Source organism: Protopterus annectens, chromosome 4.part0 (genome assembly GCF_019279795.1).
Source record: "Protopterus annectens isolate FY-2018-M chromosome 4.part0, PAN1.0, whole genome shotgun sequence".
Classification (NCBI taxonomy): Eukaryota; Metazoa; Chordata; order Ceratodontiformes; family Protopteridae; genus Protopterus; species Protopterus annectens.
In genome coordinates this window covers 653,835,773-653,848,900 of record NC_056733.1, presented here as the reverse complement: position 1 = coordinate 653,848,900, position 13,128 = coordinate 653,835,773, and the positions used below count along the sequence as shown (strand labels likewise).

At 40.9% G+C, this 13,128-nt stretch overlaps 1 protein-coding gene across 1 annotated transcript in view; it reads left to right on the top strand.

The window, feature by feature from the left end:
- Nucleotides 1-13,128, top strand: part of MAPKAPK5 (MAPK activated protein kinase 5) — a 1,432,063-nt gene that overhangs the window by 1,143,441 nt on the left and 275,494 nt on the right. The window lies entirely within an intron of this gene.

Here is a 13,128-nt window from a genome sequence, read left to right as displayed (position 1 = left end):
AAAAAGTCCTTGGCTTCATCTAATCCATTGGCCCCTGATAGAGGGAAAATGATTAGATCTTCAGGGCAAAAGGATCTCTCTAGTAATCAAGCCTTTAGAATGTTAAATTGTCAAGGCTATATGTAGAGATTTATTTTACTTTGTGTGTACAGTTTGGCTGATTTTACTGCATCCTTACCTGCCGAGCAAATGTTTTATATGAATGAAATTATTTCTTATTTGACACATTTGAAAGCATGCTTTAAGAGGTGTACCTGAATGGGCAGATACAGTCCCAAGAAATGCTGTTCTTCAGTTGTATTAAAACTGCATACTTGGTTATGTAATCAGAACTTCTCTGATGATTTAAAAGCAGAAATTTTAAATGCACCTTTAAATACTGAATTGTTGTTTAGGACCACTGTTACACAGATTCTCAAACAGTGGAATTATAAAGACAAGTTAATAAATGGGGTATCTAGGATGTTTCATGTACCCATGTTCTCCTCAGTGTCAGTGGCATGACACGTAGCACACTTAAGTACAGAAGGCTGTGGGTTCTATTCCCACACCAGGTGAATCTGCATTCCTGAGTGTGTAGTCCTTCAGATGAGATGTTAAACTGAGGTCCCATCTTCTAGAGTTGGTGGTACCTCAGGTGGATGTAAAAGATTTCTTGACAACTATCCAAAAGAGTAGAAGTCCTTTATTTTATACTAGTATAGGAAGAGTTAAGACAGGCACTGGGAGGCAATGAAGAGTTACTGAATAGCTGGGTAACTACAGCAGAGCTAGTAAGGGAGACTGCTAGGAAGGTGCTTGGTGTGACATCTGGACAGAGGAAGGAGGACAAGGAGACATAGTGGTGGAATGAGGAAGTACAGGAGAGTATACAGAGGAAGAGGCTGGCGAAGAAGAAGTGGGACTGTCAAAGAGATGAAGAAAGTAGACATGAGTATAAGGAGATGAGGCGCATGGCAAAGAGAGAGGTGGCGAAGGCTAAAGATAAGGCATATAGAGAGTTGTATGAGAGATTGGACACTAAAGAGTAAGAAAAGGACCTGTACCGATTGGCTAGACAGAGGGACAGAGCTGGGAAAGATGTGCAGCAGGTAAGGGTGATAAAGGACAGTGAGGGAAACGTACTCACAAGTGAGGAGAGTGTGTTGAGTAGATGGAAAGAGTACTTTGAAGGGCTGATGAATGAAGAGAATGAGAGAGAGAGAGAGAGAGAAGGTTGGATGATGTGGAGATAGTGAATCAAGAAGTGAAGCAGATTAGCAAGGAGGAAGTAAGGACAGCTATGAAGAGGATGAAGAATGGAAAGGCTGTTGGCCCAGATGACATACCAGTGGAAGCATGGAGGTGCTTAGGAGAAATGGCAGTGGAATTTTTAACCAGATTGTTTAATGAAATTTTGGAAAGTCAGAGGATGCCTGAGGAGTGGAGAAAAAGTGTTTTGGTACCTATCTTTAAGAATAAGGGTGATGTGCAGAGCTGCAGTAACTACAGAGGGATACAATTGATCAGTAACAGCTTGAAGTTATGGGAAAGAGTAGTGGAAGCTAAGTTAAGAAGGGAGGTGATGATTAGTGATTAGCAGTATGGTTTCATGCCAGGAAAGAGCACTACAGATGCAATATTTGCTCTGAGAGTGTTGTTGGAGAAATACAGAGAAGGTCAGAAGGAGTTGCATTGTGTCTTTGTGGACAGAAAGCATATGACAGGGTGCCTAGAGAGGAGTTGTGGTATTGTATGAGGAAGTTGGGAGTGGCAGAGAAGTATGTAAGAGTGGTACAGGTTATGTACAAGGGTAGTGTGACATTGGTGAGGACTGCGGTGGGAGTGACAGATATGTTTAAGGTGGAGGTGGGGTTACATCAAGGATCAGCTCTGAGCCCTTTCTTATTTGCAGTGGTGATGGACAGGTTGACAGATGAGATTAGACAGGAGGCCCCGTGGACTATGATGTTTGCAGATGACATTGTGATATGTAGTGAGAGTAGGGACCAGGTTGAGGAGACCCTGGAGAGGTGGAGATATGTTTTAGAGAGGAGAGGAATGAAGGTCAGCAGGGCTAAAACAGAATATATGTGTGTAAATGAGAGGGAGGTTAGAGGAATGGTGAGGATGCAGGGAGTAGAGTTGGTAAAGGTGGATGAGTTTAAGTACTTGGGATCAATAGTTCAGAGTAATGATGAGTGTGGAAGAGAGGTGAAGAAGAGAGTACAGGCAGGGAGGAATGGGTGGAGAAGAGTGTCAGGAGTGATTTGTGACAGACGAGTACTAATAAGAGTGAAAGGGAAGGTCTCCAAGAGGGTAGTGAGACCAGCTAAGTTATATGGGTTGGAGACGGTAGTATTGTCGAAAAGGCAGGAGTCAGAGCTGTATGTGGCAGAGTTAAAGATGTTAAGATTTGCACTGGGTGTGACTAGGATGGACAGGATTAGGAATCAGTATATTAGAGGGTCAGCTCAGGTTGGACAGTTTGGAGACAAAGCAAGAGAGGCTAGATTGCGTTGGTTTGGACATGTGCTGAGGAGGGATGATTGGTATATTGGGAAAAGGATGCTAAGGATGGAGCTGCCAGGTAAGAGGAAAAGAGGAAGGCCTAAGATGAGGTATGGATGTGGTGAGAGAGGACATGCAGGCGGTGGGTGTGAAAGAGCATGATGCAGAGGACAGTAAGAAATGGAAACAGATGATCCGCTGTGGCGACCCCTAATGGAACAGCCAAAAGAAGATGATATATACAATATTTACAAAAATACAAAATAGGTTCTAAACGTATTCACGTATTTACAGTATTAAGAAATAAAACAAAAAAAGTTCATCAAAGTTGCACATCATATGTCTGTCGACCCTCTCACTCCTTTTTCCACAACCACCACTTATCTTTTTCACAACATTAGGAATCACCCAATTACCACTGAATATAATTTATGTTAAACCTTCTTTCCAAATGATCCATATAATACAAAAAGTTTTTTATCTAACTTTTTAATAAACCTTCATAAAACCCATATTCAATCTTGTCCATATTCAATTGTTCATATTCTTTAAATTCAGTTAAAATTTTCTTTTCTGTTAATACTTCCCATAACTTTTTAACTCTCTTACAGTTCAGGAAGACTGAGGTTCATAGGAGGTTTCTAAGCTATTGGCCCTAGGGCCTTTTTTAAGCTAGCCGTGTTGTACCTTGTTCCCTTATTGACCATGTTGTGTAGTCTGCATTTGCAGCGTGAGTCTATTGTCAGCACTGACTGCCCTTATCCAAGAGGGACATGAGTGACAACCCTGGGGTAAATTTATAGTCTCCCATATAGTTATCTAAGTTACGCTTAAACAGGGTCATCGAGGAGCTCTGTTTTATGTGAATTAGGAGGTTGTTCCAGAGGAGTGGCAATCTCTGGGAGACATATCTGTTTCTCCAGCATGTCCTGTTAATGTCGCAGGCTAGGTTAAGATCCCTAGAGCGAGTCAATCTTGTCCCATTTGATTTGCGGATGTGCAGCATTTCCATTAAGGCAGGGTCCGAGTCTGCTCTGTAGGCCAGGCAGAAGTTGACTCTCAGCAGCATATAACATACAGACTACAGTGACAGGGCCTTCAAGTCTGTCCATGTAGGTCATGTGTTGAAGGCCCTGAATTTTCGATGTGAGAAGCCTCTGAGGTCTATCCAGCTGCTGCAGGTTTCTGGTGAGGTACATACCGAAGGGAGCTTTGCACTCTGTTAGTGGTCTGATGAGGGATGAGTGCAAGGGAGTTGTAACATCCTTAGTTCTGGATGCAATGCTATTACTTATGAGATGTGCAACTTAGAAGGTCTTCATTACCACTGTTGACACGTAGTGATTGAAGTTAAGGTTGCTGTCAACCTGTATTCCCAAATCTCTCACCACATGGTTTGAGCTAAGTTGGGGGGGGGGTGCTGTTAATATTGTAGTTTGCAGGGGCGTCCCCTGCTGAAAGGATGATAACGCATTTTTTTACATTTAGTTTGTCTGTGGCCTTGACAACAGTCATTTGTCTGTGTAAGCTCTTTTTGTAGTATCAAAAATAAAAACACGTATCTGCAGGAGGACAGCAGGAACATTAGTTTATTGTAAAAAATTGAGCACTTTCATCCCTCTAACTGAGGACGAAAGCGCTCAGTTTTTTACAATAAACCAATGTTCTTGCTGTCCTCCTGCAGATACGTGTTTTTATTTTTATTAGTGAGTGCTGGACAAGTATTGCAACTTTGCTATTTCCTGGTCTTCTTTTTGTAGTATGTCGACATTGTTGGGGGACTCAATGATTGCACCCAGTTTGCAGACATTGTCACTGGGACTTTTGAGAAATAGATTCCAAACAGTAGGGGGCCCAGCACAGATTATTGTGGTACACCACTGGTAACTGGTCTGCTGGTAGAGTTGGAACTCACAACTTTGACTGTATGTATTCTGTTGGTGAGCCATTTGGCTACCCATCTATTGACATAAGATCATAGGAGGTTACTAGGCTAATGGCCTAGGGCCCTTACAAGCCTAGCCAAGAGTTTATCCCCAAAAAAGAAACTTCAGGCAGCAGCTTTCGCCCCTGTCAATGAGGGACACAGGTGGAACCTGTGGGACAAATTTGTGGTTTCCCATCCACTCATCAAGGTTGCATTTGAAGTGGGTCAGCGAGGTACGTTTGACATGTTATCGAAAGTCTATTCCTGAGATGGGGCAGCTTCTCCGAGATTAACCTGTTTCTCCAGCAGGTTTTGTTGATGCATATTAGATTTAGGACTTTCATGCGGGTAATGTGAGAGGAGTTAGACTTATGGATATGGAGCATCTCTAGTAGTACAAGATCCGATATTGCCGTTTAGGCGAGAGACAGATCACCTCTGAGCAATCTGTACGATACCAAGTAGAGTGATAGTGATTTGAGCTTGTCCGCATAGGACAGGTGTTGGAGGCCATGGATTTTCTTTGTGAGGTATTTCTGTGGTCTTTCCAGTTGTTGCAGGTGTTTGGGGAGGTACATGCCAAATGGGGCGTTTTACTCAGTTATTGGTTTAATGAGGTAGGAGTACAGAGAGGTAATAACCTCTTTTTTTCTGGATGCAATCCCTTTACTTATGAGATGAACCAAGTAAAAGGCTTTTCTGACCACTGCCACTCATACCTCCCAACCGTACCAAATTACTCGTTTTTTACTGAGTTTTGGGTCCTAATAATGGGGTGCCACGATTCCCGAGTGGCACCCCTTCATTTCTTATTTTTTTCCCATTTTTTTTTTCTTTCACTTTTTGAGCTGACGTCAGCTCTGTCAGCCTTTCGGAATTGAGCTCAAGGGCTCACATGCACGCATTTTTGGCTGGCTGCTTGCTTCACTGTTTGAAACTCGCGAGCAGGAAGGCTTGCTTCTTCAATGGTTTGGTTTAAGAAAGAAGCTTTTATAGGCATTTGTGAACAGAATGCTTGCATTTTCCGGAGTTATTCTGCAACTGGGTGTTCACTGTTTGAAACTCGCGAGTGGGAAGGATTGCTTCAATGGTTTGGTTTATTTTTGGAATGAAGCTTTTCTGAGTTGCTTTTTCCTGGTGAACGGAGTTATTCTGCCACTGAATGGAGTAAGGTATGGTTTATTTTGGGAAAGAAGCTTTTTGGAGTTGCTTTTTCTGGTGAATGGAGTTATTCTTCCACTGAACGGAGTAACGTAATTTTCAAGCAGAGTTACTTTTTCTGGTGAATGGAGTAAGGGGAGTTACCAGAGTTTTTCTGCCACTGAACGGAGTAAGGTACTTTTTCTGGTTAATGGAGTAAGAGGAGTTATTCTGGTATTTTCAAACAGAGTTGCTTTTTTATTTTCTTTCTTTAGGATATGAACAACTAGTGTGTGTGTGTGTGTGTGTGTGTGTGTGTGTGTGTGTGTGTGTGTGTGTGTGTGTGTGTGTGTGTGTGTGTGTAAACGCCCCCATGTGAATACCCCTGGTTGCTACAGGTACTCAGGCTAAAACCCTGTACCTTGGGTACAAGGTAAAAGGAGCATAAAGTCCCTACCCGCCACCACTTGTGAATTTATGCCTCATATTTTTGTTCTGTTCCTCATTAAATCTGTGGTTTTCAGGATTTTTGTGGCAAATCACAGAAGGATTGAATTCACTAAATGATAGATATTTGAATTTCAGACTACATATTCTTCCGAAAATAAATGGTAACACAAAACTTTTTATTCTAGCAATTTTCTATGTTTATAAGATCAGTATTTGTAATTTGTCCCTATTTTGGGGCTGTATTCCCCCATTATTGGCTTTGTCCATGTTTTTTTTGCTAAGATGTTGAGAGCTATAGTGAGAACTGAGTTCTGTATTCCCCCATTATTGATTTTGTCCAGGTTTTTTGTGCTAAGAGATTGAGAGCTATGGTGAGGAGTGAGAACTGAATTCACTAAATGATAGCCATTTAAGTTTCAGTCTTCCTGTCTTTAAGGAAACTGCTGATTTGGCATAGTGGTATGTTGTTCTGTCTGTAGTGCACAGGGTCCTGGGTATAAGACTTGGCAGAGAAATCCATGGCGGTAACACATTTTATTCTAGCAACTTTCCAAAATTATACAAGCAATGTTTAAAATGTGTCTGTGTTTTCTGGCTGTTTGTCCCCCCCCCCCAAAAAATGAAATTGAAAATAAGTGAGAAGCTGTGCAAGATGCCTATGGCTTACACTGCTGTCATTCTATTATATATATATATATATATATATATGTATATATATATATATATATATATATATGTGTGTGTGTGTGTGTGTGTGTGTGTGTGTGTATGTGTAAGTAGACTTTTATGGTGGAAATGTTCTGAATTGGACAGTTTTGTCATTATTGGTTCATGCATTTTGTTTAATTTCCTAATGGAAAAGTGTTCAAACAATAAATTTAAAATTGCACTCTAACTTAAGTCTAACAAATGTGCTGTATTATACAAGGAATATAATTTAATAAAGTCAGGAAGGTGTATCAAAGAACACGTATGTTTCTTGTTTTGTGTGCAAGGGGCCTATGATTTGAAAACAGCCCAATGGTAATCTTTATCCACCATTGGACAAATGCATTTTCTTTGGATGTAGTGTCAGTTTCAATGTTGTTTCAATGAATGGGAGTTTCAAGGGCAGAGAAGTTTTTAATGCCAAATGTATTTTCATTGTGAGACAGTATTGCTTTGTGTAGCAGATATCTGTTAGTGTTTGGACTGGAAGGCCACACAAGAAGGGTACAAAATCCACACTTTATTCCAAGATTGGCACTTTTTTCCCCACTCAAGGGAAGTCCCTTGAGTGGGGAAGAAAGCACTAAACTTGGAATAAAGTGTGGATTTTGTACCCTTATGGTGTGGTCTTCCTGTCCTAGCTGGTGACTGTATTACCTGTTTTTTTGTCTCATTCGCATCTATTAGTGTTTGTGCATTGTGCTGTAAAATGTAAAAATAAAATCCAAATCATTGTAAAAGTAAAGCAGTATGTATGCACACATTAGTGTTTATGGCAAATGGGGCAAAATAGCCAGGTAATGGGACATTGGAATGGCTGCAGGGGGACTCTGGTGCCATATTTTGGGTGTCTGTTCTTCAGTATGTGTTTGAAAGTTGGTATCCCACAATTCCATTGGGGTGGGTAGGGTTACGTAATTATGTATGCAAATTTTACATTAATCAGTGTACCGATTTGTACCTATTTTTCATGAGCCTTGTCCAAATTTTTGATGTTTCCAGGTTGAGAGGTATGCTGCCGCTACATGATAATCGAATGTGAGATTGTGTACCCAGGTCTCTCACCGCAGGTTATGTGCTTAGGGGGATGCCGATGAAGTGGTAATCAGTAGTGGCCGTATTTTTGGTGAATGGTATGATAATATATTTTTTTTGCATTTAACTTAAGGCCATGAATTTGGCACCAGTCATTTGTTGCTGGTGAGACCCTCTTGCAGTATATTAACATCATTTTTGGAGTCAGTGACAGCACCCAACTTGCAATCATCTGCAAACTTGGTCAGCTGCAGGTCTTTTGTCTTTGCTTGGACCTCTGAGAAGTAGATGTCAAATAGTAGGGGTCCCAGGACATATCCCTGGGGAATAACACTAGTGACAGATATGCTGTTGGAGGTGGAGGTGCCTATTTTGACCTTGTGGGTCCTATCAGTGAGCCAGTTGGCCACCCACCTGATGAGATACGGATTTACTCCAAGATGTGTTAGCTTTTCGATGATGCCTGAGTGGGGGATTGTGTCAATGCCTTGTCCAAGTCAGGGTAAACTGTATGTACTGACTTTCTGTCATCCAGGGACTTGGTGACAGTCTTAAAGAAGTCAACCAGGTTCAACAGGCAAGATCTCTACTTAACGAATCCGAACTGGGTGAGGTCAAGTGGTTGAAGATTGCCTATGTCCTTGTTTATGAGATCCATAATAATACTCTGTTTCCCAGCTGGATGAGTTTTTCAATGATGCCTGAGTGAGGTGTTGTCAGAAATCTTGGCTAAGTCAAGAACGGTTGCATGTACTGTTGTGCCTTTATTCAGGGCTTAGTTGACATTCTGTAAGAAGTCCACCAGCTTTAATAAGCATGGTCTACCCTTAATGAAGCCAAATTGGGTCAGGTTAAGAGTTTGAAGATCACCTATGTCTTTGTTGATAAGGTCCATGATGATTCTCTCCATGGTTGTGCAGATAAGGCTGGTTAGGCTTATGGGTTTGTAGTTCCTAAGGTCAGTTGATGGACACCCCCCTTTGGTGCAAGGGAATTACTGTTGCTGTTTTCCACCCTGCTGGGACAAAGCCAGTACTTAGACTGTGGTTAAAGAGAGTGCCAATTGGTTCCAGTAGTTTTTTTTGTTTTTAGACCATTTAGTAGGCAGGCTGCCATGTTATCCGATCCCATAAAGGCTGTGTTTTTGGTCATGGAAAGTGTGAATATGACCTGCTCTTTAGAGGTACTAGCTAGAGGACTGCTGACAGGTATGCTTTAGGGTATGTCTGGTGGGGATAGGGGGTGAATTTTGTGCCAGATCTGTCTTCTAGAAGGTTGGCGATGTCCTCAGGCTTAGTATGAGTGGTAACATTCACTACTAGTTCAGCACAAAGCTGGCCTTCCGTTTTAGATTTCTGACGTAACTAAAGAATGTCTTGTGATTTTCCTTAGCTAGGGATGCTAGTTTAGCTTCATAATTGGCTTTAGAGGACTTTACAAGATGTCTAATTTGCTTGTTCAAACTGTGGAGGCTCTCCTTCCTGTGAGGAGTCAGTGCCCACTTGTTCTTGGGCATTAGTTTCTTCCTTACTTAATGTCCACCAGGGTGGCTTGTTTTTTTGTGAGGACCTTGGTTTGACCTGTTTATGTACAGCTGAGTCTGTACCTTTGTATAGGTGTTTATACAGGACATTTGGGTACACCTGTGTATAGGAGTCATTGTTGACAGATATAGCAGGGGGGCGAAACTATTTATGCCATCACTTAGGAGGCTGTAGTTTGCTTTGGAGAAATTTTCTCCAAAAATTCCTCTTGGGAGGGGGGCGGTCAGGTATGATCTTACTTCAAACAAGACTGATTTGTCATCACACCTTACCAGGGAGGGCGACACACAGGTGGTAGTGCAGAGATACCCTGTGTTGGTGAGTACTAAGTCTAGGACATTTGAGACCCTTGTGGGGGTGCAAACTATCTCTTCCAGAGCATTTGTATTAACAAAGTCCAGGAACCTTAGGGTGGGCATGTTGGTACGCATATGTGACTTCTTTATCGATGGAAGGATAGTTGAAATCACCCATGACCAAGGTGTTTGGCTGTATAGTGAGTGACTCAAATAGACAGAGTGGTTCTAGTGGTTCATAGTGGGGGACTTATGGCTACCAATGATACAGAAAGGGGTTTTACCTACAGTTAGTTGGACTGGGAGTAGCTTTAGGGAGTCATACTGTTTGACCAGTCTTGAGGTATAGTTGTCTTTAATGAAGATGGCTACACCTCCCCCCTTTTGTTTTTTCATACTCAGTTTGAGGTCTGAACATGTGGAAGGCATTGTAGCCTTGCATGACTGGGGTGCTCTCTGTGGCCTTGAACCATGCCTCTGTGACTTGGCCTTGAACCATGCCTCGGTTTCTGCACAGACATTCGCATCTTCCAAGGTAAGGAGTGCTTCCAGTGAGTGTAGTTTCTGATTTAGACTCCTAGCATTAAGCAGCATAAACTTGAATTTGTCTCTAGTGGAATTTTTTACATCAGAGAATTTTGTTGTTATGACATTGCCTAAAAAAGGCACTATGGGGAAGGCAAGTACCTTTGCCAGTAGCCGTAAGCCAGGTGGCAACAGATGAAAACCATCTCTGACAAAGCAACGTGATCTGTCAATCATATCTTCCCAGGCTGACAGATACTGGATCCCCCTGGATTGACACCAGAAGCTAAGCCAATTGTTGACATCCATCATATTTTGTTTATAATGAGGCATCATCCTGGGTGAAGGTAGAATGCTACTTAGGGCTAGGGACATAACCTGCTTGGGGCAAACAATCTGAGAGCTCAGTCATGTCTCCCTTTTCATTTGGTTCAGTGAGGTACATCTCAAGTCATTCACTCCAACTTGGACTGTGACAGAGTCATAATGGTATTTGTTGAGGTACTTGAGTGCGTGTGTGATCTAATGGATCCTGGTACCTGACAGCAACTGATCGTGACTCTCTCCTTATCCAGCCTGTCCTTATCCAGCCTGGTGTGTCTCACTATGGAGTTGTCTGTGACCAAGACATTTGATTTTGAGGTGTTTTGCCTTAGGGACCTATTGGCTGAAACGTTGTGTGCATTATTATGTGTAGTCAATTTTCTTTCCCTGATCTTTAGGTAGGCTTCTAGCCAGTAACTCCGCATATGTGGGTTTATGTATTGAGTTTGTTATATGCAAGAGGTGAAGTGTGTATGTGCTGACAACCTGTTTGATATCTGGTTTGTTGTTATGGGAGTGAATTGATTCCAAATTCATAGTATAGATACATCTCTCATGTTATATTTGTTTGTTTTAGGATTAATTGTTTGCCAGTATACATGAGGCAATTGCTACATTGCCTCAGGATGCCCATGTCAGTCAGGCTAGCTGGAGAAGTGGTGGGAAACTGTCTGTCCATTATAGCAGGTATATACTAGTGGGGAGTGGCCTAGCTGGACCAGGTTTTGCTGTAAGAATAACAGAAAGCGGGTAGTCTGTGGAGGGCTAGGGGTATTAAACTGGGTCAGTACTTCACAATGCACAACTGAGTTGCTTGCAAGGCACCATTGCACAGCTGTGTTGTGCACAGTGAAGCAGGGGAGCTTAGGAGGGTTTTCTAACAGATATTTAGGGAAAATTTGTCTGTTTAGGTGTTTGCTTGTCTGGACGGCTATATACAGCTGTGCTAAACCCTGTTGTGTAATGCAGAGCTATATGCAAACACAAGACTTAAATACAAGTGAAGTTAAACAATTTTAAAACAAAGTACCAATGGAAAAGGACAAGACTGAGCCTTATTCTGGCAATACCCAACTCAGATGGATCCTAGGCTGTACACTTCTGCCACAAGGGTGCAGGGGCACCCTCTTAATGTAAGAGGGCTATTTTTAGTGCTCAAGTGATACCAAACAGTAGAGATTTAGCAAGTCTGAATGTAGCCTGTGCTATAAAATGGTGAAGTACTAGAAATTCAAAGTGCAGGAAATCACAGTTACAGCAGCAAAAAAACAGTTTAAATACAGCAACAATTCAGTAGAATACTCCCACAAGAGTGTAGACCACAAACTTTCCTAGTGTGAAATAACTGGTGTGGAAACAAAGTGCTTAAACCAGAACAAGGACACTTAGAATAACAGACACAATAAGCCTTAACCAGCATTTCCCAGCTTAGAAGGGTGTAGGCTACAATCAACTGCCACAATAGTGCAGATCACAAACCCTCCTAATGTAAAGTAACTGGTTTGTAGTCCAAGTGCTTAAACCAGAACTAAGACACTTTCAGAATAACAGACTCAGTAAGCTTTCAACCAGCAATTCCCAGCTCACACCACAAGAGTTTAGACCACAAATCTTCCTAATCTAACAACAGGCCTGAAACTCAAATGCTTAAACAAAATTTAAGAGGTATAGAGTAACAGTTACGATTTAAACAGGCTACTAACAAGCAGTAATAAATGCAAATAAACACCAAGCAACAAAAGCAAAATAAAGTAATAAAGTAAGAAGAAACACAAATACAGTAAAAGCAGTACAGTTTTTTTAAGTTAAGTGGGAAAGGAGAAAAGATAATTCAAGGTTAAGAAACTTGAGCCAAGGTTTCCAATTCCCACAATAAAGGCATATCCTCTCATTTATTTTTTATGGTGTATTAGCCTTCTCTGGTAACTTATTAATTTGTAATCTCCACAAAAAAATCCTCACACTCTTCATTTTCATACACCACTCATTCTTGATTTTAAAGCTCTGATCCTTTCTGCTGTTAAACTACTCCGCGGATTAACATAATAATCTGTCATAATATTTTGTACCATAGTCTTCTGTTTTTCCACTTTGGCTATGGTTAACTTCCACATCCTTATTTTTTCTTTATAACATTTTACTTCTTCAATCCTCCACTTTTTCTGTTTTATTTAATCTTATTAAATCCTATTTTTTTATATTTTTTCCTTAAACAATTTTCTTATGTAAACATTATTGTCCCCATTAATTCATTCTAACACTCTAATAAATAAATTCAGAGATGCACCATACACAGTAGGATTCAATAATCCAAAACCACCCGCATCCATGTCTACATATAATATTACCCTCTTAACTGGATTCAGTCTCAAACCCCAAATGAATCTAAATATTAATTCAGTCAATTGTTTTTCTATATCTCTAGGTATTCTATATATACTTGCTTCATATGCAGTCTTCCCCACCCATAATAAATTAATCAAGTGAACTTTTTTTTTATTATAAGTTAATCTGTATTTATTACAAATAATACTGTACTTTTGTAAATCCTGTACAGTTTTTATCTGTTGTTCTTTAACAACTTCAGTAAGCCCAAAAGTAATTCCTAATGCATAAATTCCACCCATGCCAAAATTAATATCTTTTACTTCTTCAAGCCCAAATCCTTTACTTTTACTTTTATTTAGAC